General features: G+C 43.1%; 1 protein-coding gene across 16 annotated transcripts in view; it reads left to right on the forward strand.

Annotated features, from left to right (window-relative positions):
* LOC125768032 (teneurin-m) overlaps positions 1–27,088 on the forward strand; it is a 616,010-nt gene that overhangs the window by 525,546 nt on the left and 63,376 nt on the right. The gene's annotated exons all lie outside the window — the stretch shown is intronic.

Raw genomic sequence — 27,088 nt, forward strand, 5'->3', positions numbered from 1 at the left:
TTCCAATTGCGTTATGCATAATTTATCTTCGTTCAACGTGTGAAGGAAATCGTTTCATAATTAGACGTCTGGATAGTATTTAGAATTAAATCTTGCATCAGCTTTATTTGCTCAATAAATTTTGCTCCCCAATATGTGAGGGAAGTTCATTTTCCAAACACACACTCACACTTTAGTTAAACTTTTTTTATTTATCCTTTATTAATCTACCGCTGGGAAGCGATTGAAAGTGAAGCAACAAACGTGAATTTTTACGCCTCTTCGTTGCGGGATGTTTATAACACGCGTGTTTGCTGCGGGTAAGAAAATTCAATTTCTTGACAACCGTTTTACCGCTGCCCTCAGCTTCCAAAGTATCCAATCATGTGGGAGAGCATGTGTGAAAATATGAAAGAAAATGAAAGCAAAAATCAATTTTCCGTTTTTCATTTCATGCACGCTGCCCTTTTGCACGGTGGTAAAGTAATCGTAAAGTTTTTTTTTTTTACTTTTCCTTTTTCTTATTAGCCGAAAGGTCAATGAAAATGAATGATTGATTTCTTTTTTGTGGGCTAGATGAAGCGAGCATATTAGAAGGTTCAAATCACTCACAGGGAGAAGTTAATGTTGATGAACTTTCCATTCGGGGTTTGAAATTTATCGCTTCTGTTAGCATAATATCAACGCATAATGTGTGAATTAGGTATGAGAGGAATTTTTAAAAAATTGTTTTCATGCTGAAAACATTTTTTTATCTCTCATAACACTCATCACCCGATTAAGAACTGTGCCCTGTTTTTTTTTCTCAGTTTAAAGCTTTCCGTTCCAGTAAAAATTCCATTCTCAAATAAATTAATGACACAACCTGTAAGTGTGGAAATTATCGTTGGAAGCGGTTCCCGCTTACTTCCTTACTTTATGAAACCAGCTTTAGTATATTTCATATTTTTCAGAATTTTCAATTCCGCTGAAACTATGTGCGGATCGTATGTTCTCACAAACGCGGTTACGGTAAAGCAATAAAGCAGCATGCTGAAAATTACGTCAAGACCAAACCACTCCGAAACCGCTCGTTCATTATCTTCGCTTCAGTGATCGTCAACGAGTGTCCGCTTTTTGAGAATGGGGGGAGGGAGGGCCTGTTTTTCAACACACAGGCTCCCGGGGTTTGTTCGTTAAATTTATTAATTATTTATAGAAACCAATTTAAAATTTATCAAATCGTCGTTGGTGCACTGCCGTGCACTGCCGTTTGCTGCGCGGGAACGGGAAAAAGCAAAATATTGGACAAGTGCCCACGGAACATGGTGGTGGTAGCACCAGAACGGTGGACAGTAACAGGAACAGCTTATTGTAGAGAATGTTTTCTTTCACCGTGGAAAAACACTCACCTACATCTCACCATCCGAAACGAAAGTGGGTAATATAAACGACAAACGATGGTGACGAATGCCGTACTCTTTGAGGAGGTTTTTTTGTTGCCTTCCAGCAGCATTTCCTCCGATTTCCACCCATTCCCCAACGAGTGGTGGCCACGATGCTTTTCCGACTGAAGGCTGCGAATCAGCAAAACTAATTAAAATCTAATTACGCACCTTTTTCCTACCCTCCGAATGTTTCGCCGCGCCGAACCTTTCGCCATCACGGAGTCGTCGAACAAACGGACGACACACTTCGTTCATCCGTAAGTTTCCGTGTGCAAGGAAAAACAAAATTTTCCTCCCAACCACACCAAAAACAGAAATGGGAGGGAAAGCGTTTTGAGCACCCGGGACAGGTCGGATGTCCCGGTTCGGTACGGGTTTGGGTTCGCGTTAACCTGGAAACGTGGAATGCCGCCGGATTCTGACGTTTATTACAATATTATTCCGGTAGAGGTCGCTTTGATCTTTCGCTGGTAGTCGCGTTTTTCGCCTGCGATGAAGGCACAAATCAAGCATAAAACGGTAAATTTTATTAGGCAACTCAATGTCTGGAGGATGGAGGGTGGGTTTTTGCGTGGAAAATTAGAACAGACATCGTTTCCGGATCCGCGGGCGCTACGCTTGTCTGCTTGTTGGGGAGTTTCTTTTTTTCTTGATTTTCTTTTTTTTCCGGTGGTTGTTGGTTTAAGCGTAAAGTGTAAAGATAGTTCCTTTCCACACTTTCAGAAGTCAAGTCGGAAAATTTTCGCTACCAGGGCGCGATTTCCCGATAGTCCCCCTTCGGCAGTAGTCCAGCTTCGGTGCTAAGTCGAGCAAATTCTATTTAATCCCCGTTCACCATCGTTCGGTTCGAGGAACCGGGTGACACCCGTTCTCTCACCTACCCGACCAACCCCCCCTCAGAAAACCTAAAACGCCAGGACAATTCTATTCAATTAGCAGCGCCGGTAGCAACCCGCTACTTGAAAGCTTGAATTTCAAATTAGGTTAACAACCGCAAAAACCAAAAACCTTCCACCTGGGAAAGAAAAACCAAAAGCTGAAGTCTTCCACCTCCACTTCACCGGCTCCCCACACAGGCCTCCCACCACCACCCACCGGGGGGAAAAAAGTGAAACAAGAAAGCTTCCAGAACGCTCAAGTGCGACATTCAACTCCGTAAAGGAACGACCGCTCCGCCAGCAACTAAATTCCCCACCGATATGCTTCACCACAACACCTCTCTCTCTCTCCGTACGTTTCCAGCATTGTGCCCGGTTTTCATCGACAACTTCATTGGCGATGAAAATGTCTGCCAACACCACGAACAACAGTCAGGTTTTGTTTGGTGCGAGTTTCACTCCAATTCTCCAACCCCACTGGGGGAGGAGGGCGTTAAGTTTTCGGGAGGGATGAAATGATAATTAAAATTTCGCTTTCAATTACCTGAACTGTGTTGTGAAATTTGGTTGCGAGTTACCAACCAACGCACAGGGGGAGCGTTTTAGATGCTGAAGCGCGGCAAACGGACAGGCGCACAGATTTTAACTGTGCCTGTTTGTGTCTTGGTTGTGTGCTGTGCTTGCGGAAGATGGAAAACTTTATCGAAAACCTTCTTAGAAAATGGGCAGGCGGTTTAAAGAGAGCGAAAAAATGGGGGTTTTTCAAAGCTTTAACTTGCCAACTGCCATAAACAGAGCGCACAAATACACTAAGCGTTCAACAATTTGCGGATTAACGCGGTTGGTAAAGTAAGTAGCGAGGGAAATTATTTTCTCATTCATTATGCGACCAGTATCGGCTAATGAATGGCATTGTACGGTACATTCCTTTGTGACCTTCAAACGAAATTTTGGTTTTATTTTCTGGTTACATACTTTGCTAAAAAGTGAAGAATTCTCAATTCGCTCGTCTCGTAAGTTATCAATTTTGAGCAACTTAGTTTGGACATACTTTATGCTTGAGAGTTTAAGATTTGGGTCAGTTTTAATATTGATTTATTATATTTATATGATGTTGAGTTACATCATTGTACAGACACAGTAACGGGTCTAAAAACTTAGCTGGAACATTGTCTTCTCCCTTCTCGTAATGGGAAATTGGAAATCCATTTCGAATATACCTATGAAAACCAGAAATAAACTCCAAGGAAATTCTGAGATGTCTATCCCCGGGATTCTGAATAACTAGAGCTCTACTGCTTTTACTGCGGACAGCTTCGGACTATTACGATTACTCGGGATTGCTCAGGATTCGTTCGACTACACCGAACATCTACGAACTACTCCAATTACTCCGGAACACTCTTGGCTCTATATTATTAATTGCACCTTCTGTTACTCCCCAGGTTTTATTGAGAATTGTGTCGGTCTACTCGGGTATTCGAGTTATTTTGTCATGTTTTTTCACGGAAGAAATATACATAATCTTCCAGGTCACAGCCTTTTACATGATAGTAGTGATATCAACAAAAAGTTTGGAGTTGTTCTGGAGTCGATTCAAAATTTCTTGGAAAAACTAGTAATTAGCCATGTAGAACTCATTGATATCTGACTAAACCACAGAGAGGTACAAGATTCTTGCTTTTACATCACATGTTGTAGGGCTTTGTTTACATAATTCTGGAATTCTGTATGATTTAAAGCCAACATCCGTCGTGCCGTGACAACTATACGAAAAAAAACATGTACACTTAAGCTCCTTTGCTGCTCTTCCGCACAGAAAGTGAAAAACACTTATCCTACAAACAATTTCGACACCTTCGCGTCTTCCTTAGAATCGATCCACAAACACAATGTGCCCCAAATTCCCATAACCCATTAACCTGAAATCGTCATGCGTATGGAGATGTGCACACCACCCTTTGAAGCGATGAAAACGGGATGAAAATGTATTCAAGGAATGCTTCCGCTATATTGCCTCACGGCTTCAGCATCACTTTGCCGTTGTGAGCAGGACTAAATCCGCTCCCTAAAGCAATGCCCACCTCCACGGAGAACGAATTGCTGATCAGCGTAATGGCTACCCGTTCGCTCTTCACCGGCAGCCAGGCCGTCCAACCGTTCTTCGAGTTTCAGCTGTCATCGGAGCGCGTGTTTTCGCTTTTTTTTCTACCTTTCAACCTCCGTTTGATACTTCCTTTCTGCAAACGGCAGATTTAAATTACACGCCAAGCGCATTTACGATTACGATTTCCTTCTTTTATCCGCCGCTACGGATCGATAACAATGTTGCGAAAAACCGACAGGCGCTACTGACGGCGGCGGTACTTAGCGACGATTGAAAATGTCACCCCGGTTAGGGGTTACGTTCCCGGCGGAGCTTTTCCGTGTCAGTACGGTATTGGCATGTGGAAACGATGCTCATCATTACGAACGCTCCTGGTGCTCCGTTTTTTTTTGGGCGACAACTTGTCCTTGTTTGCTACTAAAACCATTCACAAATGGAGAATATAATCTGCGTGCTAGTAGTGACTGTCATATGCTTAAAGCGGAACAAGCTTTGGGAAATGGGTCTTCGTTTTATTTCATGTGAATTTTAGCTAAAGGATAAGTTTAAAATTTTTCTTTTTTTTACACAGCTTCAGAAGGCACGATTAAAGTAAAAAATAAATAAAACATTTAAAATGCATCTCTCCTACTACTGAGAAGCTAATGTCTATGTTCATCTTCAGCACCTTGAAAACAGGAAGTTTGCTGGGGATTTTTCTCATTCTTTAAACAACACACTCAATCCGGAAGAAAGCGACCGTAAAGCAAACACTTTTGACGCCACCAGTAGCGTTTTATAAAACCAACCGTCCTAACATCACGAACCGTGCAGCCAATAGATGAGCATCAACCATCCTTCGTGTGGACACGCTAGTTATTCTGCAGTCGGCAGCACGTGGTAAAGTTTCTCTCAGCGGTTGTGGCACCGCACAGTAACTTCTGACTTCATTCTGCCTTTCGTGCAAACCACCGCGCACCGCAAAACCGTGGCGTATCAAATAACAAAAGTTTTGAATGTTATTAAAACATCGTCCTTGCGTACGCCTGCGCTTTCGTTGTTTGACACCACGAACGCAACATCCTCATTTTAGAGCAAAGCACCGCGGCTCGGTGGCTGTGTACTTGTTTTGTTGGTGTCGCTACTTCCGCTAGTAATATTTTATATACCCCCCCCCCCCCCCCACCGCGGTGCTGCCCCATGTATCGCGTAAAAGCTTGTCCACTGCATATGCACAACCGTAGCGCCTTAGCGGCTCCAAGGAATAATGATGAAAGGCGAACGATGGGTTTTTCCGCCTGCCGACGTGCTTTTCGCTCTCTGCCGCTTGCGAAAGGCAGACATTGTGCCGACATCTTCCGACGCGGATATACAGTTTCTCCCGGGTCTTGATGATGATCATCACCATCATCATGCGTCCCTAATGCGGCCGTGCTTGTGAACGTCTTAGTTTCGCTTCCTTAGCCGCAACAAAACTATTACTTCGGAGATACACTTTTCCTCACTCGCTGCAGCTTCTGCTGCTCCTTGTCCACCAAGGGAAGCAAGTTCCAAAGATCTGTGCCCTTGTGTAGCAGTGTTTTTTTTTGTTGCGCTTTCTTTCGATGCTCGACTTTCTTTCGTCGAGTGAAAAGGATGCGGAAACCGTCCTCTCTGTTAGCCAACAACGATGGCAAAAGGGATAATGTTGCATACAGTATTATTACACGCTACCGCGGCTAGCGCCCTTTGCCCCATCACCATCCACACGATGGCTTCCTTTTGCCGAGGTGGTGAAAGTTCCAGGCATTGCTGATGATTTCTTACTTTAGCGCGCTCAGCTCTGCCGAGGATCTCTCCAAGGAATCGCCTCCACCGCCAGCAACTTCACTCCACGCACCGAACGGGGTAGAAGTTTAATCAGTTTCCTGAAGTATTATACCATAAATTAATTAATTTCAACGCAATTAGACATTAATATGGCTTTTCCTTGTGCGCCTGACGGTGTGAGAACGTCCTCCGTTTTTGCACGTGTGGTGTACCCAGGAGAATGTTGGAGCTGGGGAGGCAGAGAAACATAACTCGTTTACCTGTTTTGTTGTGCTAGCCCAAAATATAGTCTTCTTTTGCAATATGAAAATAGGAAGCAAAAGAAAAAAAAATGGCGAAAACGAGAAAAATAAATGTTTCTCCTTTTACGTTCGGTTCCGAGAAATACAGCTTCCCATTGTTTTGGACCTGGGCGAAGTTTCATATGGCCCGATAGACGTAGAATGGTGTAGGTGCTCAGCCATAATTATTTCGATTACCGTGCACCCAACATCAAACCATAAATGTCAACGAAAATGGTTTTTGTCTCTCTTCTGCGTTAAAGTAATAAGTCGATATACGGCGACTTATTACAACACGGAAAAGGGGGGTGAAAAGGCAAAGGATTCATTATACTTTACCGTTTCAGGTCACGTACTACCGATTCGTATGTTTTGTGTAGATTTGCACCTCGTCTTTTTTTTCTATCCTTCCTTCTAATCATGAGGATTATTTCTGTTGAATAGGGGAGATTTTTCTAACGTTACAGCTAGGAGAAACATTTTTTTTTGCTTCAGCTTATCGTTGTTTTATACATGTTTTTTTTGCTTTCGTTCCTCCTCATCCCCTCAACTGTCTGTCAACGGATCGTGATGAGATTTCCACCGATTACAACATTCGAGCATAGATTCGAGGTGTGGGTGGTCACGCAACTGGCCGGATCCGGTAGAACCATGCCGATGTTGCGCAACCTTAGTGCGGGTGAACCGCAGTTTGCAAGACCGAAACATAAAATGCACATCTGTCACCTTCTTTTCCAAAAACAAAATAACAAAAAAAAACCCTTTCGTCCGCGGTTCTTCGACTCGTCTTCCCATCGTTAAGACCCCTTCGGGCGCGCAGAGTACGCAACACTCCGAGAACGGTAACATTTCCTGCATCGTTTAAAAGCGCATAAAAACACGATATTTTAATTAAACGAATTCCCGTGTGACAGATAAATTCTAAGACGGCGCGAGAAAGTGCTCGTTAGTGTCAAACGTCACCGGGACGCCACCAGCTTTACCGCCCGTTGGAAGCACCGCACGTTGTTCGATGTTGTTCCAGTGCAACATGACATTTATGGTAACGGTGTTCCCTTCAATCGCGCCCTCAATTTGGTGGTGGTGACGTGGGGTGGTGGGGAGAGGAAAAACTTACCATTCCGCTGCTCGGGAGTTGAACATGAACATTCCCTGGTCTGCGTTCGTTCATTGCAAACTATTGCGCGCGCGTTACTGTACGGGACACGAGGGTTTTCTTATAATTCTGGTTCCAAATTACCTCGTGGAATTTAAGTAACTAACACCGAACATCTTTACGGTCGTCTTGTGCACTGGTTGTACCACGGTTTATGCCTTACCGAACCCGGTAACGGTGCGATGAGCATAATTTTATGCAAGCGAGTTTCCCCGACATCGTTTAAGATAATCACCTCATAGAAATGGTTGTTATATTTATGGCTAAACATTTTGCCATTTTTCCACCAATTTGTCACTTGACGCTAGGAATGCATTATAGATTTATGGGCGGAAACACGTGTTAGATTTTCCGCTTGTTTTTTGTTGTGAGTGCCGCCTGGAAGGAAAATCATGTTGTTTTAGATCGGAAAATTACCAACCGATAAAAAAACGTGTGGTTAGATAAGAATCTATTTTAGATAATTTTAAATGTAAATAATACAACTAAAGAAATAAAAAAAGCAATTTATTTTTTTAACAGAAACATACTCGATGATGAATTTTCCAAAAAAAACCGTAAGCAATTGTTCCACGTTACACGTTTGACATTGGGCTTCGTTCGGAAAAATAGAACAGCACAAAAAATCAATACTAAAGTCAGGGAGGAAATATATCCATTTTCCTTTTTTCTGTTGACTTTCGAATTGAGACGAGCTGGTGGAGCTGGTATTGAACCTGACATCAAATCGTGGAAACGAAAGGAAAACAAAAAAAAAGAATCCTTATAAGCAGAATAGCATCGTAAAGATTCCCCCCCAGGAGCAGTGCAGGATGATGTGGGACGAAGAATCGTGTCCTTTTTCTTGACATCGAAACAGAAGCTCACAACTTCATACGTGTGTGTGTGCACATATCCATGTAAGTGTACACATTATGGAATCAATGTAAGCCAACGGCAAACAATCACTTACCAAATAAAGCCAAACCTTTTCCGAGAAGCGAAAAAAAAGGAAACAAAAGTGAATTTTGGATTTTTTTGCATTGCTTTTGCTTTAGTTTAGTTTCCTTTCGTTGTATGTTGGGGAGGGTGCAGCTTCCAATAAGAGGACGACCCAGATTGACGAATGGTGTGTAAATATTGGTCTAGTGCCTTTTGCTCGGGTGCTGTTTCGGTTTTCTGAGCTTTAGCAGAAATTTCTTACCGCTTGCCGAACCATTGTGCGGTGGTTTTGTACCAAGTACCAAGCGTCTCCATTTGGGAAATTATTTTTTATTACTTTTTTTTTAATATTTTTTCTCCATTTTATCAATCAGTTACAAAACATAATAACACATTTCACGTATCAATCACAACTAATTACGTAGTTATTTTGTGCCAACGTGGGAACAAATCAAACGAAAAACCCCACCGGGTTTGGATGATGGGCTAATTACTGGGAAATAAACGTGAATGTGGATCGGTTGGCTGGTAGCGAACCATAATTAACGGGTATTAAACATCGATAAATTAGCTAAACGATTGATCACAGCGTCCTTACACTGCTTTTTTCCCCTGTCGGGTAATTTTTCGTTTTCGTTTTTGTTCTGTTTTGTCCGAATGGCGAAAAATACACAATGTAAAAGGTAGCGGGGTAATGCATAAATCAATGTGGGGACCGGTGAGCATGAGGAAATTCCCGATGGAGAGAACAAAAAATAAATAAAATAAAAACATATATACATCACACTAATCCGCAAACATCATAATCCCACCCACTAGCAAAATGGCTAACGTTCGTTCGTTATGGTAACGGCGTCCGGAACAGAATCGGCCAATAATTGCTGATCACTCCGCTTGGAGGAACTTTTCAGAAGGCTCTATTGAAGCTATTACAATATACAGAATTTGGAGTGAAGGAAAAAAAAAGCTGCTAACCTCCAGCATCAAACGTGTTGCTTGATTGGTTGTCCTTTTTTAAATTTAATTAGTTGATCGCTGAGCGTTGGGCAGTTTTAGTGGATGAAAATTTGTTGACAACAAGTCCCTGGGACATGTGCATAATTCATCTGTTCAACATGAAAAAGAATATTGTGCCGTTGCACTACTTACGTGATGGATCAAAAGTATTTATAGTATAACCTCTTTTTTTAACGTTCTTTTTTCCTTTGTTTGTGTGGGAAAATAGTCACATTAGTCTACTAAGCAAACAGATGCATCTGTCCATCGTTGTGTATCACTTGATCTGGCATTTTAATTCACTAAGGAGAGGGTGGAAAAAACTATCTAACGCAATCAGAAGAAGGAAAAAAAACCCAGAACGATATGGGTTCACTATTTACACCCGTCGTGTACGTTGTTGTGTTTTGCCGTTTTGTTTTTGTTATGGATTCAGAAGCGCGTGATCATAATTTGTTTCAATTAAAACCAATTAATCACAGATCGCTCAACAAAACGCCTCCGTTACTAGTTGTTTAAATGGCCATTTAAACTCACCCTGCCCTTCGCTTGTCTGCCGCGCACACACACATACACACCCAAAACCAAACCCATGTTCTACTTATGATTCAGAATAACGGTTGTGATGGGTTTTTTTTTCACTCACGCCTCATTCATTGTTTACCGTGCGTTTGTTTCATTCCCTTCGAATGTCCTTTGCACGTATGAAACAATTTGTTTTCCCACATGCGGATGCGTGCATATATTGTGTATGTGTGAGTGAGGTGCTTTTTTCCACGTTGTTGAATATATATAACATTGATCGATAATTACTAACAGTTGTGTGTGACCAGACAGGTACGGGTCTAGGGGGGAAAAAAAGAAAAAAAACACGGAACCCATTTACCGACACAAAAAAAAAACGCAGGTGTGGTAGATGAGCCCCGTTGACAGTTTGTGATGAAAAATTAAACACCTCCCGCTAGGTTTCCGTTTTGTCGGGCCCAACCGTAGGGGTGAGTTTGAGCAGAAACGCATAATGGAAAATAGCACAAAAATGATAAAATACAACAAAAAGCACCATAAGACTCAGTAAACAAAATGAAAACGCAACACACAAAAAATCACCACAATACACATACAAAAAGCGATATGAGCATGCAATAGACATAAACCGTTGTTGGCCGGGGGAACCGGCACACCTGCAAAGTGACAACCTTTCATAGCTTCGCTTTCCAGCTCACGTGTTCGTCAGCAAAAAAAAGGTGTTCGTGGAAAATCAGCACTAATTTTGTCCCACCCCCCCAAAACCAGCCGGGGATTCCATTTGTGGATTGCCTCAAACGCTGTGATGCGGTGATGAAGATTGGAAAATCAGTGCCATCAAGCAAAAACTGTGTTATTTTTTAATACAATATATCGTGCCGTTATGCTCCCTCATGTACCTCGTGTACCGTATAATCCTTCCCCAAGGTGACTATAGTTATGATAAGGATAAAGCTGCGTTTTGTTTCTGCACGCTTATTCGTGGAAAATGTTCGCACCAGTGAGAAATAAAAGAAAACAATCAAAGTAGATTAATTTCAACTGGGATTAAGAGGTTATATCTTGTTAGAGCATCAGCGATTAAAACTTGTTTTTGTTGATAGTACAACCATAAAAGTACAATTGCCAACCATTGAATCTGAGTAGATTAGGTAACGGATCCGTTTTTTTTGTATCAAAATAATGGATATTCACATTACAATTGCATGGAGTTTGTGTCACCCAAAAACACTCTTTTTTCTATTTTCCTTTAAAAGTTACATCTGTCAGCGTTACAACTTTCTCAAGGATTTGTATCGGGTGAGAAGATTCCTCAACATATCCCGATCAATAATGCTTCTGATTCGCCACACCACAGTATCTACCCGCATGCCAAACGACGGCTAAAGATGGTGATCCACTGCTTCCCAAACAATAAAACATCTTCCCGAAGCGTTCGAAAGTTTTGCCGTGCGGCGAAACTTACCCCCAGCAAAATCCTTCGGTGACGACGATTTGCTAGCCAGCTCGAACAAAGGGCGATTGAAAAGTCTTGAATCCATTGTGCCTTTTGCTGCACGCTGAATTTCCCACGTGGGAAATACATATGCTACTTTGGATGGAAAGTTGCAAATTGAACTTTGGTCCGGAGTTGCGCATGCTGCTGGCCGCATACCTTGCACCTTATCGATTTGGGCGATGGAAATGTAAGCCTTTCTGGAGGGAGAGGCAGAGTGGCGATGTGTCAGAATCCAAAACATCGAAGTCCATTCCTATCGTCCCACGCCTCTTCACCCCACTCCCACATACGCTTAATCCATAGAGTGCTTCTAAATGCTTAACTTTCAATGCTACACAGAAGAACAAATGAAGTTCCGTTGGAGAAATTCATTCCACCTTGCGTTGCACAACAATATGTGTAACAATGTTCTACAAAACTTTGCCTGTCCCACCGCGCACTGCGGCTCTCCTACCCGTTCCGATTCCGTCTGATTTAGGGGGATGACCTATCCACACCTTCCCTTAGCCGGCTCGTTTGCCAACTCCTGGGGTTATTGGGGAGTGGGAAATTTATTATTGAATTAGTAATATCTGCGACACAAACGCACTTCATTTCCATTTTCTCTCCCGGACCGACGCCCACAAATCACCACAAAAGCACACCGTTAAACATCGGCTCGATCTAGGAAAGGAAGCCAGAGGTTTGTGGAACACTCCCCCCAAGAGGTTTGAGACGATCGTTCGGATGGTTCTCCTCTAAACTCACCACCCACAGCTGTGTGAGACACAGCTGGTGCTGAAGGGGGAAGGAAGGTTCCGGGACGAACATAAAACGCGCTACCAACATATGTCGTTTTGTCACCTTGGTGTGCGGCACCGGTCCACAATCGGGTGCCATTTCTCGAAGATAGGCACTCCGAGGCCGTGTCGGTAAGGGGTAGGCTGTCGGAAGTTTTTGGAACAGTCCATTACCATCCGCCTCCGTGCGTACGCCGGTTTTTGGGATGGCGGACGATAATTAAAATGTTGAAATAATTAAATTTAATATATTATCTTCACCGTTTGCCACAGCATCATGGTGCGAGTTGTAACATCGGAACAACTCCAGCTGATGTGACATCTGTGTGCCATGGTTTGATATTCTGCCGACAGGGAAGCGGGATTTGTTTGATTTTTTTTTACATGCCTCAGTCCAACTATCTGCGGTGCGGTTAAAAAGTTAGCGCCACCACAATTCGATTGTCGATGGAAGCATAAATTACGCCTTGACATGACGAGCCTTCTTCGCTTGTAAGACATGACAGCTTGCGTGTTTAGTAGTAGCGGGTGGGCGCCATCTATCGACAAATAAGCGGAACTGCAAACAGAAGTCGACTATCAATCAGGAACGAATTGCTAAGTGAGTCTGGTGGAGAAGAAATTTATTTCCTAATCCAGTGGAAATCCTGGGACTGCGATACATGGGAAACACATTAGGAAGATTACACTCGACGGTGGTTTTTATGGGTTGTCCCATGATAAATAGAATTATTTTCAAGCATTTCGTAACCGCTTGTTCTTAACTTCGCGTACGCGAACTTACAGCTGACAAACAAGTGTTTTTTTTTAAATGTTGGGAAAAATATGAACAGTACCAGGCGCGCACCGTAAGAGAAACTTTCCATTCTCTCGAGTGTCTTGTGTAGTTGTGGTTGAGTTTTTTTTAAAAGAAATGTTAAACAATTACCAACTTCCATCCTTTTTTCTCCAGCAAAGTACATACCGCACGGGTGCGTCCAGAAGGCTCAAAGCATCACAAGAAATACATTGGAGTTGGCTTCTTTCAGCAACATCACAGCAAAAGGCAACTATTCCCAACAGGGACCTACTCCACTGGTTGGTGGGAACTCGTAACCACACAGAACTGGACAGGCAGGCAACAACCAGAATGCTAGAAAGTTAGCACTCCCCATCATCAAGATCCCGTAGCGTCCAAAGGGACTGACTCGGGATTGCCATTTTGCGGTTGTACGGTCTCAAGTTCACACCGAAGTGCCTTTACCCGCTTAACCTTAATCTTTTTCCGCTGCACCATGAAAGATAACGGGGGGGTTTTTTTTTGGGTTTGGAAAATATGTCTCTCCATATCGCAACAGGAAGGAAGTGTGCAAACGTCCTCAGGGATTGGACAAAAAAGGTTATAAATTTAATTGAGATTATATTATGGTCTTAGCTGGCAGTTTATTAATGATAACTGGTGTGGGTGAAGGAAAATTATTTCCTTTCCGCCCCCATCTCCCTTCTCCCAACTCCGATCATTGAATGCTACAGATTGGATCCAGCTTATGTGGCTTTGGTGTCGTTAGATTCTTCACTGTTGGAAAATTAACCTTCCAAGCATTTATATTGACCTTCTGATTGGTCTGTAGATCTGCTGGAGCGTTGGAGCGAACGTTTGTTCACTTGGCAAAACGCGTTCTAATTACCTGCTTCAAAGCAGCAGGGTATTATCGGAGCTTTTCCGTAGCGTTGTTGTGACTCCGTGCTCGATCGCTTGCCATCAAGACGTAATTTCTTCGGACAGCTAGACACTTCACTGTCGGCAGCGGTTTTTTTTGTCTCGCTCATTTGTTCTGATGTTGTATTTGTAAGTTTTTCTTGCGCCACTTTCCAAGCTACAACAACCATCGACTAACGGGCTCTTTACGCAGCAGTTTCAGTACGAGAAAAATGGCAACATGGGAATCATTTCGAGGGAGCTTTTTTTTTTGTTGTTCGTTGCCTCTTCTTAAACCGACAGGATTCAAGACCACGCCATACCGCAATCACGACTCTCCGATGGGCAATCCTTCCCCTGTTTCTTCCTGAGACAGAGAAGGTTTGGGGCCTCTGTTTTTGTTGCCTGTGCAGCATGTCGGTATCTTTTCCACCCATTTGGCAAAGGATGGCCCCGACCGCAACAGGGATAAGACCTCGCGGTTCAGACAATCCACGTTCCCGGTGGGAGCTCGTCGGACCGTCGAGTGTATAATAAGAAAATAAGTGAAATAACGAGATCACTTTCTTCATCCATTGCGCTTGGGAATGAGTATCTGTTTCACAAAACGAATGGAGCAAAGTGTGGGAGTTGTTTCGATTTTTTTCTTCCTCTATTCTATTCTTACCATCATCAAAGTGGGGGTTTGGTGTTTCACCGTTTCCACCATTTTCGGTTGGTTAGTTGGCTAGTTGTGTGCGCCGGTGGTGGAAAAAAATAGCTCCTAATGAAAATGAAATGAATGCGCCCCGGCCACACGCGTCCTTACGGTGCGCTCGTTCCACACTGCAAAGAAAAGCATGAAAGTGGTTGAAGTGGTGGCATCTTCAGACTGAATACGGCCACGAGATATCTCTTACTTGGTCTTTCTGGTTTTTCGCTTTTTCTTTTACTTTTTACGATTTTCCCGGGGCTCGTTTTTGTAGCACACTAGACAAATGCCTGCTTCTGTGTCCATCCTTATCCTTTTTCACACACACACGTTCACGTTCCCATTTCCACACTACAAAGACAAGACGAGGAGCCAGACAAGTCAAATGCTCAAGTAGGTTTAAGGATATCTTTCTTTACGTTTCGCATTCGATTCAACCAAAGCCGTCCGGCAGCATAAGATCAGCAGCGTTCGTCCATGGACCAGAAGGGTCGTTCCGAGAAAACCAAACCAATGCTTGTACATTCGTTCCAAATTCCACCTCCTCAACTGCTTGCGACTTAAAGGTTTCGTTCGTTTTTTTTTCTTAGCTCGATCTCACACGACGAGAGCGTCGGTAGCGTCGGGAAATTCCAACTTTTCTCAACACAAAATCCCGAAGAATGGTTGAAATGTGTGTAATCTTATAAATTACAACGTTAATGTCTTTATTATATAATCCCACTGATTTAATATAGATCGCAGCGGTGGACATGGGCACACGGACACTTTCGCTTCGTCCGCTATCACATGTCTATCGTGGTCGTCTTCCGTGTTGGTTTCCTGTGGTTGGGTAGGTTCAGTGACGTCATTTCAGCAATAATTAACCCGAAGATGGATGGGTGCAATCGTGTTCCGCAAGTTGGCCACCGAACATCCAATGATCCTGTTAATTGATGCGACTGTTAAACAGATTAGCCTCACTTACACGGTAGTATCACTAGCACCGGCTTGCCATCATTGGTGGACAAGTTGTTGGTGGATGGGATGAAATGAGCAGGCCTTCTGGGATGTTGGAACATCCGGTGGCAACCTCCTCAGTTAACGAAATGGGGAGTTTTGCCTAGTTTAGCGGCCCAGGGATTCAGGGCGGCAGATGTGAATGGGAATGGCACGTCGCGTATGGTGCCAACTTGATGAACAAGTAGCATTATTAAATTATACAGACTAGCTGTACATGATGAGAGGTTGAGGTTTTTCATCAACTAGGCGGCCTAGGAAGAGATGCTTTAAGTGTAGGTATAAGTGTTTAGTCGACTTGTTTTAGTATGTTTCTCAATATTTTGTTCTTTGGAATATTTTTTTTGAACATTGTTTTATTCTTGAAGTCTTAAAGTTGAAGGACAGATCCCAAAGATACCAAGTTCCAATATCTCTACCATAAAATATAACTGAAGTTACAATAATTACCTTATTTTACAACACTTCCGTTCCAAATCTTCAACATCCCCATGCAATCACAATACACTAAATAACTTTTCAGAACAGATTTTCGCATTTATGATTTCACCGAAAGTATGATTTGTTTTCACTTTTATTACGCCCCCCCGGTAGTAAATCTCGCAAACAAATGAATTAAATCTAACCTTGGTGGAAAAATAACACCACAGCAATGGAAAGAGATATCCAGCAGTAGCATCAGGCAACCCACCCTTCGAAAACCTCGCGTCAGCCGGCCAAATCCTAGAAAAATAACATTGAACTCATACCCTGGAAATTGGATTTGACTCGCATAAAGCGCACAACGGAACGCATTGACCACCGCACCCGTACCGAACGCACACAGGGGTGTCCGGGTCCAGCAATTGGAGCTGCACGGCGAGGGAAGTTTCTGGCGGGCAGCTTTAACTGAAAATGAATAATAAATATCAAATTACTCGCACGACCACTTTTGGGCTACGAAAAATGTTTTTCTGGTGGACTACAGTTTGTTTAGCTGCCGTCCTTTTTGAGTGTTTTTTTTTTGCTATTATTTGTGTGTCTGCTAGCGTAACCTTCCCGGTCGTCTAAATTTCAAAACGTGGACCGACGAGTACTGCGGTACCGAAAAATTTCGGAAGCAAATGGACGGATTTTCCACCGCTTGCTGTAAATAGTCGGCATTGTGGTTTTGGTTCACTTCGCGAGGGATTTGATTTCGAAAATCCGAGCGTAGGTTTGTGACGGAAAGCTTTTCGTGGTGTTTTGAGGGGTGCCACGGTAGTTAGACGTGTAATTGATACCGGAGTCAAGATAAGGATTATGAAATGGGAGTTATTATTGTTAGTTGGCGTTTTGATCCACCGGGTGGGTTTCTTTTTTTTTAAAGGTGATCTCTCACAGTTGCATTTGGAAGTAAGTAAGTTATAAACGTTTCTGTAACATCACGGATTAGACATGGAACGGTGCGTTGAAATAATGTTGGAAGCGATAAGCTTTAAGTAGAAGCGGGGAGCCGTTTGCTGGCCGTTACACAGAAGGCTTCGTTTGCTGTTGGAGGTAACAGTAACTGGACGAAATTCAAGTAGCCGATTGTACATCCATTGTAATGCCCTCGAGCTACTGGAGCTTACAGCAAAAGCTTCAGCTTTCCTTCGGAGAACAACCACAACTCAACCACGTCGACCCTTAACGCACACGATGCGGTGTGGACCGTGTCGTGTTCGATTTCAAACCATCGTTCGCCTATCCAATTATTATATCGTTTATAACACGATCGAGGGAAATGAGTGGCTGGTGTGGAAGGGAATCGCCACTAAACGTCTAACGTCCGAAATGAAATCGACCTCCCAAAGCGGTGATTCAACTCTTCGCTGTGGTCAGGCGTAGTTTGGACGGCAGAGAAAAATCCTACGGCAGCTGTCAAAAGTGTTTTCAAAAGACCTTAAAATCTGACGTTTATAGCCTCGTTCGTTCGTACGGTTCGTCGATAAGATGGCACCCTGCCAGAGCGCTGCACAGCGAGCATCGCTGATTAACATCGGCCGACGCACCTCTATTAGAGTTCCTGGCATTGCTTCGCATCTCCTCCTCATCTTCATGATGTCCGTTGGGCAACCTTCCCCCTCCCCATCGACGATCTTAATCAGGTTTAATCTGCGCAGATATCGTCCGGCCTGAGGTGAGGCTGCCGCTGCAGATTGTGACCGTTGCGATCTCGTGCCCCTGTCAAAATGACAAATCAAAAACTCGCTTCTAAACTCAAAAGTACCACCGCTACGGTAGTACCAGGCTGCTGTGTAGCTGTCAGAAAATTCAAATTACGGTTTAACCAATCGGATGGGACGACTCTCGGCACCAGGGCGACCTGGGGTATGAGAGGGAGCCTTGGGGGGGGGGACCACACTACCTATCGATCAATTGATCGATCGGATAAAACCGGACGGTCGGTTTGTGTTTGATCGTTTCAGATCTGAGTGGCCACCCCACCTGCCGTGCGTCATTTGTCAGTAGGGAAATTGACAATCTCGGCTGTCGTTCGGGTGCGTCAAACACGTACCCCGGCAGGGTAGTAGAATCTAGCGCGGGTGTGCGTTCGTTAAGCAAAACAAGCATTCCCGCAAGATAGATAACAGAAGCTGCTGTTCTCCCCGCCAAAAAAAAGGGGGCAGGAAAATGCCATCACTAACGACGAGGGCAATACGTCTAGGAAACGAAAAGGGATACGCAACAGAAGAAAAAAAAAACTAACCCACCACGGGACAAAACCAAACCACGCACGAGTGCGCCCGATGTTGACGTTGATTTTTGGCATTCCATGTTCTCCCGGACAGTAAAGATTGAAATCTGATTAGTGTATCTGGGTCAACTGGGACTCTGGGTGTGTCTGCCTGTGCCTTCACGGAGGGATATTTCATTTTGCTGCTACGACACCACATCAGCATGATCAAACAGTGCGGCCTGTTATGTGTACAATCGACCGCTGGAATCGAGTTGGTTGGCCGTGTTTTTGGCACACAAGAGAATTTCGCCAAATCCATTCACCCGAAACGGTGAACCGACATACAAAATTAAATAAAACATCGAACCGATGCAAACAGTTTGATGCAAAAACTACTTCAAATACACAGGAAATTTCAATATAGAGCAGAACAGTTCTATTTGTGGTGGATTTCAGGATGGCCTCAGGATCTTTGTTTGAAGTTTGGACAATTACATTTAAAAAAGTGTTTTGTTTCGGTAGAATAAAAAAAAAATATTTCAGTACAATACTCTTTACTAAGTAATTTATAACCTTTACTGCAGTGTAGCTGGTTCTAATGATATCTTTTTCCTTATTTTCTTTCAGGTAAATACAAATATACATTTAGACGATCATGTATCAAATTACACTGGAAGCAATCAACGAAAGCGTTCCCTTGGTAAGCGAAATGGTAACTTTTTATCAAATCGGTGTGAAGGTATTCATTACACCCAGGTCAGAGTGGTTCAGAACCTCAACCTCTCATGGGTGAATGTATTGCAAACAACACAAAAAACGCACCGAAAAGACCGTTGGTCCTGGTAAAACTGTACATCATCGGACTCTCCGTAGTGGCCATCACCGGCCATCAATCCGTAAACCAATGTTTGTCCGCAGAACCACCACTATTTGGAGGATCAAATCAATCCTCCAAGCAAGCTCGTCGGCTCCACGGCTCCACACCACAACACAGGCCTTTCAACAACGGCCCACAGAGCTTAGGGATATAGAGTTCCCGTTTTTCCGTTCATTCCGTTCACTCCAAATGCGAATTCCCGTCCACCGGCAGAACTAGAAACGATAGATGGTTCTATCGATGTGACAGATGATTTTATTACGTCAAGCTCCCGTGGATGTCACCGTCAACGAATACGCCGGTATCGTCATTGAGATGGGAATGGGAAGCAAGAAAACAAAACAAAAAAAATGGACCTCAGACACACTTGTTTCGTTTTGAAGGCTGTTGGTGATTTTATTCCATCGAACCGGTATATGTGGGGGAGGTGGTTGTTTGAGTGCACGTGCGTTGTTATTTCATTACCCTCAAAAACCGATAGAATGCTCCACACCCGGCTTCAGTCCTTCAGCCGCACGCACACGGCAAAGTATCGAAACATTTCCAATGCTTACGGTGTTTTGATTTTTCTGTTCCGATTTGCGAGTTGTTTTCCTGCCGTTTTCCCAGAGTTCCCAGCTATCGATGGGCTCTTGCGCTGTTGTTGCGTGCCCGAATACGATTGAAAATTGAATTTTGATACTTCAACCCGTGCTCGATGATGTCGTGACGTCTGCTTTTGATGGCGGTGATTTTGTAGACCAACGGCCTCGAAAGAAACAGCCTAGCGCTAGGAGAAAGCCTTCCTACCGACAAGTGAATCCCGTGACTACGTGCAGGTGATGCTTAAACATTCCACCCCGGGAACTGTGTTTTCCTTCGTGCGCTACGATATGGCTGCCATACGTTTCCCTATTCGGTAAACACCGACAGCGGGGAATGACGAGCTGAACAGTCCTTCCGTCGGGTGTCTTTCGCCGCGTTTCCGAAGGGGAGGCGTGCGAAGATGTGAATCTGGCATTCGCTGATGTCGGTTTAGAATTTCACGCGTTCTTGGCATTTCTGAATCGCATTTTGCCTATTTTCCGTACTCCACACTCCACTCCAGCCATACGCGCGAATGGATATAATTTCGATGCAGATCTGTTGCCTTTTCCGTTTGCGAAGAAGGACGCGGAATGGTAGCCCGCGGACCCGCGCAGCTAGCAATCGAATCAAATCATGGCAGGATGTGTGACTGTCATCGACAAAAAGCGCAACCGAAATTCGTTAGAACGCTTGATGTTGCTGAGAATTGGTTTTTCTTTTTTAGCTCTCCATCATCTCCTAAAGGCTTCACAGTTCCAATGGGGAATTCTTGCCACTTGGGACTCGCAGGAAAATCTGTCACGCAAAGCCCACAGTCATCAAATCTCCCAAAAAGGTTGACGTTGACAACTTGCACCGAAATTGAGTTTACCAATCGTGTCCAAAAACCATACGGTTGCGACATTTTCGTACATCATTTCGCCCACAAACGTCCACAAGTAGATTAACTTGGAGGGAGGGGAGTTGGCGAATATTCGCCTGTACGTAAAGGGAGTCGCAAAAATAATGATGCTGTACATCGTCCGTTGCATCCAGCGAACGAATAGTTAATGAGCTCTGAACTGTAGGGACGAATTCGCGATGGGTCCTGGTAGCGGTAGCTCACTACAAACACAGCACAGAAACAAATTGCAGGCCCAATCGTACGCAACGGGTGTTTTTTGCGGGTGCAAATGGTGTTCTAATTTATTTATAATGCGATAATAATGTACAAACATGTCCAACATCCTCATCTCCTCTCCTTTCGCCTTATCTGCCTCCCAAAAAGGATCACCCGAGAGTGTAGTGGATGAGATGCACTTTGTACTATGCAATTGAATTCTCATACATTTGTTGTCGCTGATGCACATTGAGGAGGCAAATTTAAACTTTTTTTATAATCATTTTTTGTCCAACATAAATGCAACGAAAATATATCACTGTTTACCGATACGTGACCAAACAAAAAAAAATGATACTGACAGAGCAACCATCGTACATAAAACAAAATTAATTAGTTTTAAACCAATGCATTATTGAAGAGACACAATCCGGCCGATTGCTTGTTTGCTTGCTAATGGTGCTGCTGCTGCTGCAGGTGCTGTTACAGTAGCCAGATTGATCGAAGTACAAAAAATGGAAAAATATGTACAATTCTGGTTGGAAGGGTGACCACCCGGCAAACAGTTACGGGTTCATGTTGTCGACCAAAGCTTTTTGGTTTGGTTTGGTCGAAAAGCCCAGAGGATTTGTTTACAATTTTTGTTCTGTCGATGGAGATGCTACTTATGGAAATATATTTGCAGAGCTTCAGGTTCGCTTCGGTTTTAATGTTTCTGATTTTTTTTCTTCAATTTTGTGTGTTATTTTAATATTTTAACACAGTTCTGTGTTGAAAATAAAACACCGCATATACTCCTTCGATCCCCAAAAGAGTTCCTTTTAACCGGGTATTGCTTTATCCGTGCTGCTAGAAAATGACAGTTTCAAGCGCCATTTGACATATGTAAATAAGAAAAAAATGACAGCAATAATTACCTTATTTCATAAAAAATGATTTTAAAAGAGCAAACCAAATTTCTTTAAATATTGTGATCAAGTTTCAATGCTATAACGAAAATCAAGCAGATATTTTTTATCCGTGTTCCCTTTTTTTATCTGGTAGCGATCGTGCTCGACTCTTTCGGCTGTTTAAACTTTATTTCGATTATAGTTTTTTTTGTACAAGAAATAAATTTGGATTATTTTCACCCATCCATAACCGAATATTTCGCACATAATTGCATTATCTGCGTATAAATTCGAAAATATCGTATTCTGTGTACAACAACAACGAAAAAAGAAACCTTCGCAATCTTTTTCCTACACCGGCTCGCTTTTTACTACGGTGTAGATCAACAACATGAAAGGATTTTTTTCTCTCTCTCTCCTCCCCGGATGCATTAATTATCTACCAGCGTCCGGGTGCGCACGTGACGTCATATGCACGCACGGGTGCATCAGTTGCAATATGCAGTGTGCCATCGTGTTCGGCCGCGACGATACAAAGGGCGCACTGTCCAGCAATCATCTTTCCTAGCAAAGAATTCGATGCCCCGCAAAACGGCTCACATTGACTTCCGGAGGCAGTTTCCGGTGGGCGGGGGGAGGTGTATGTGCATATTTTTTGTTAGGAAAATATATTTTTCACTTTAGTTCAATCCGCTGCCACACCAAAGCACGGTACACATCCCTGAAACAACCTTTACGCTGATTATTATTATTATTTCAGCGAAAATCAAATTATCCGCCTTTCACTTTGATGTTGATGGCCCTTTTTTTCTCTACCCCTGTTGTGGCCAGTGGCAACGGCGTTTTAATGTGAAGGATTTATTTATATAGCTCTGCACGTGTGTTACCGGCAAGCTGCTTTTACCGTTTTAAATTTGAAAACCAAATATTGAGCAGTTCAAACGCAAGCCTACCCTAAAGTAATCCGACTAAAATGGAGCCGTTTGCCGAGATGAAGCTACTATTCTAATGCAAAACTAACCAATCACCACATCCTTAAGCGTGACCGCGTCCAGTGCAGCTCATTAATGAAATCCCGACAGACAAAGAGACCTCAAATTTGAGAGAATTACGGTAAAAGATCAAGAAGAACATGGAAAACGACGGCGAAACCCGAAAAAAAGCATGAAACCCTTGATTGTGTGTGTGAGCCGACAGAGTTTGTTGAAGCTAGAATTGTTTCCATCTCGTTCTGACCTACATTGTTATCCTGCGTCCTTACTCTAGCGTTCATCCCACACTGTGACGAGCTCAGTTTGCTGTGCGCTAAGTCCAGGGCGGACGTGTTGTGGGACTTAGCAAATTTTATATTTGTTTGTGCGTGAATGATGCGCGGAAGTTTGCAAGTATGCGCGATTGCTTTGTGCAGTGCAATATGCTGACCAGTGTTGTGATTTATGTAGAGTAGATGTGCCTTTTTATGCCATTAACGTGTGGTGTTAGTTTTTTCCCTACACTCCGTGCTTGCTTCGGCAAGCGCATTGAAATGTAGTGAGGGAAAAAACTTTCGGTGCATGTTGTGGAAACTTCTTCCCCTTTTTTCACGACTATGAATTCTGTTGGTGCTGTGTTTGGTGTGTGAATGTTTATGCGTGTATTTTGGTGACAAATAGTGTCAAACATATTGCACGCGTTGGTACAGGATAGTGTTTTCGTCTTCCTTTTGTGCTTCTTTTGTGCTGCGTCATTCGCCGTGCGCACACTGTAATCCTGTGTGCAGTGAAGGATCGTTTTTTCTTCTTGCGCTGTTTGCCGCATCGTACGCGCACCCTAATGCAGTGTGCAGTGAAGGATCGTGTTTTTGTCGTCCTCTTCGGTGTTGTTCGTGTGTCGTCGTGTTTGCCATGCAGCGAAGCATGCGACATGACACACACTGTTACACGTCTTACACTATAATTGTAGAGCGGTGCTACAGCCCCGCCTACTTAAAAATCAGGAAAAAGCTCAAAAAATCAAAAACAGAACGAGAGGTCGCGATACGTTTTTGAATAGGGGCGCGCGAGAAGCACATAGGGGTCGTCGATTCCAGCAGTGGAAGCAATTCAAGCAGTTTAAATGCCCATTGTTTGCTATACGGGATGGACGTGAAGATAAATTCAATTAACCACTCGCGAACACCGTACATGGTCCAGGATTTTTGCTTACCCAGCAAGTACATTTTAAACACACAAACCCCGTTTTTTGCTGGCGAGATAAGAGATAAATTTCCCAACGCCCAACAAACCGGACATCCCGTTGTCGCTTTTGACCATTCAATTCCGGGGTTTTCCGGCAAACACCGGAACAACTGAAATTTGGAACCTAATTTGGGCACACCGGGTGCACCACCGGGTGTGGAAAGCTCAACCTTCGCCGTGTGTTTGCCGATGGAAAACAAGCGAAACAAGCGCCCAGCTACATCGGCAGAAGATCGAACACATTTGGGTGGACTATATTTACCACCCCAACTCGGCTGTTTTAGTTGTGGATGAAAATAATGAACCTTTTTGCGCGTTGTGAACGGTGGATTATATTATTCGATTGCGGATGCTGATTCGGTTCGGTCGCGTGTTTTTGGAGACAGAAATTAGATTGGTTTGGCTGCATATTTTTTTTCGTTTCACCCTTTCATGGAAAATTCGACGGGTGGAAGAGAGAAAAAAGCTTTCCCCGAGATGACCTAATATGACGCTGCCTCTGTTTATACACTTAGTTGTAACATCATCCTACCATCCCCGCCACATTGGGCGGTGTTGTGTTTGTTTCTGATGGTAATAAATTTATATCAATTTGTTTAAATTCATGCCCATTATTGCTATTTTATTGGCTCCGGGTTTATGTTCGGTCGTACTTCCCAAAACTTCTCGCCCACAGCACATTTCGTCCGGGTGGCGATTTGAAGTTTGTGGCAAGCGGTTCAGCTTTGCGAAACCATCCTACCAAGCCAAACAATCGAATATCCTGTTTTGCAATTAATGAAATGCGGCTTTCACAAAACACGTTAATTAGCTCCCATGTGCCACAACGGTGGGTGTATATTTCACCTACTCAGCTTCCGTGTATGGCGTTTTTCCGCCCCCTTGGGGTTTGTTTTACTATTTCCTTTTCTGGGGGTGTGAGTTTATTTAAGTGATCGAATCGAATTTATATCTACAGCCTCGGGGTTTTTTTCTTCTTTTATTCAAATATTCTCAACAACATCGAACGGTTGTGGTTGTATATAGCAAATAATTTACCTAAAACAAATCCACACATAGAAAAAAAGATCGCATAAAATTATAATTGTTCCATTGTTGGGCTCGTTTTGCTGGAGGTTGAGTTTCATGAAGGGAGCTGACGGAAGGAGTCCGAATGTTCCGGATGTACCGGAAGCAATTCATGATAATTCCATTAGGTGTTTGGCATTTTGCTGAAATGTGCAACGAATTGCAGAAAATGTTGCATTTGCTAGCTACTTCATCATTAGCCGATTGGTCGTGCACTACGTTCAAACATTGCCTTAATGGCTAATTTATTTTGATGCTTATTTACACAATTTTTATCCATCAGTCAATAAATCAGCAAACCTGCAGAATCTGCATTCTGCGGAAATATTGCTAGCACGCTATTTTGTAATTACTTAATTTTACCGACAAACATGGCGTCCCTGGTGCGTGTTTGTTTTGTGCGCTAGCACAAACATCAGGAGCTAAAAACAGCTAACTTTTCCCCGTTTATTAGTAAACTTTTTTTTTGTTATGCTTCAGAAGATACATGCCATTTTATTTTAATCACTAAAAAGAGAGAGTGGAAAAAAATCACATCTCCTGAGATTTTCACTCGTTGCAGCAAATAACACCAAGGACGTGGGGCATCGTTGTATAACCATCGACGACAAGCCATCCTTACAGTGGGCAGCTGTTTATTGCTTTATGGCAACCATTCAGGGGGTAGCGAATAAAAACAATAAACATAAAGTTAATCCTCTCCAACCCTTACGGTGGGGGTTGCATATGTTGGAAAACGCGTCCAACACCAGTGGCTTCATCGTCATCATCGCCGTCATTGCGTCTTTTGATAACAAATTAAATAAATGAATTTCCGTTTAAACAACACGCCACTGCCAGTGCAATCTAAACATGGGTTCGCATGCATCTGACGGTGCCTAAGGGTAACGACGGGTATCGTTTAGGTTGGTGAATCATTTTCCAACCCGACTCTCAAGCACAAGCTGACCGTACGTACGTACACTGTTTTGTACTAACTGCGTTCCAGCTGTTTAGATAAGTCGCAACATTAGACCACTACTCCACCATTAGGAGAGATAGTTTGCTACAGTTTTTAATGCATTTACCAGACAAACGCGGGGAAGCTTAATGTAATGTCGTAGAAGTAAAAGTTAATTTTACCGGTTTTTGCGTGTGAATCCTTTTACTCGGAGAGCCTAGACGAGAGTTGTAGAATTGCAAAGCACTTTTCACACGTGAAAAATAAACTTTACCCAACGGAGGGTTCACCGAATGGTTGTACAAATACGCTGGAAAAGCTAACCGGTCGTTTACATTCTCGGACACCTTGGTAAATGATTCTTGGATCTCTTTAACGCGGAATCCCCTACGGTTGTGTGCATAACACTTTTTTATTCTACTTGAAGTACGATTATTTTTCCATCAGTTTTTAATCATATCAATTCGCCGAAGAGTTCCTCCCATTCATCTAATTCATTTTTTTTTAAAGAAAACTGAGAACGTAGAAAAAAGGAATCCCTTCTCAGCTGTATCTTACGATGATATGAATTTCTTCCTAATGAGAAATAGATGTCTTTTCCCCGAGAACCCTCCACCACCCTCCCCGGTTCATGACGGATTCATCAAGCAGATGAATCGTATTAATGCAGATCAGTACACGCAAATCAGCAGGACTTCTATCTTTTTTTCCATGTGCTGCCTTGATATTTGCTAGTGTTGTTGTACCGACCGGTTTTGGGGAAGAAAACTAGAAAAACCTTAATGAATAATGAATAAAACGGTCATTGAAGGGTACAAAAAAGGGGTATTTGCTTCCCCCCGGGTTAGCGATGAAATGAAAATTCTTTCACCAATAAAAACCTAAACACCACCAACCAGAGTACGGTACGGGGGTTTTCGTTTAGGGACGATGGTTGAAGGAAGGGGAAAAAAACCTCGCCTTAAAGTTAAAAATCATGCTCGCATCATTTATCAGCATATATACATATTCCGGTGACGATGCTGACGTTCCCTTTCACTCCTTTCAG

This window comes from Anopheles funestus, chromosome 3RL (genome assembly GCF_943734845.2).
Source record: "Anopheles funestus chromosome 3RL, idAnoFuneDA-416_04, whole genome shotgun sequence".
In the NCBI taxonomy this organism is placed as follows: domain Eukaryota; kingdom Metazoa; phylum Arthropoda; class Insecta; order Diptera; family Culicidae; genus Anopheles; species Anopheles funestus.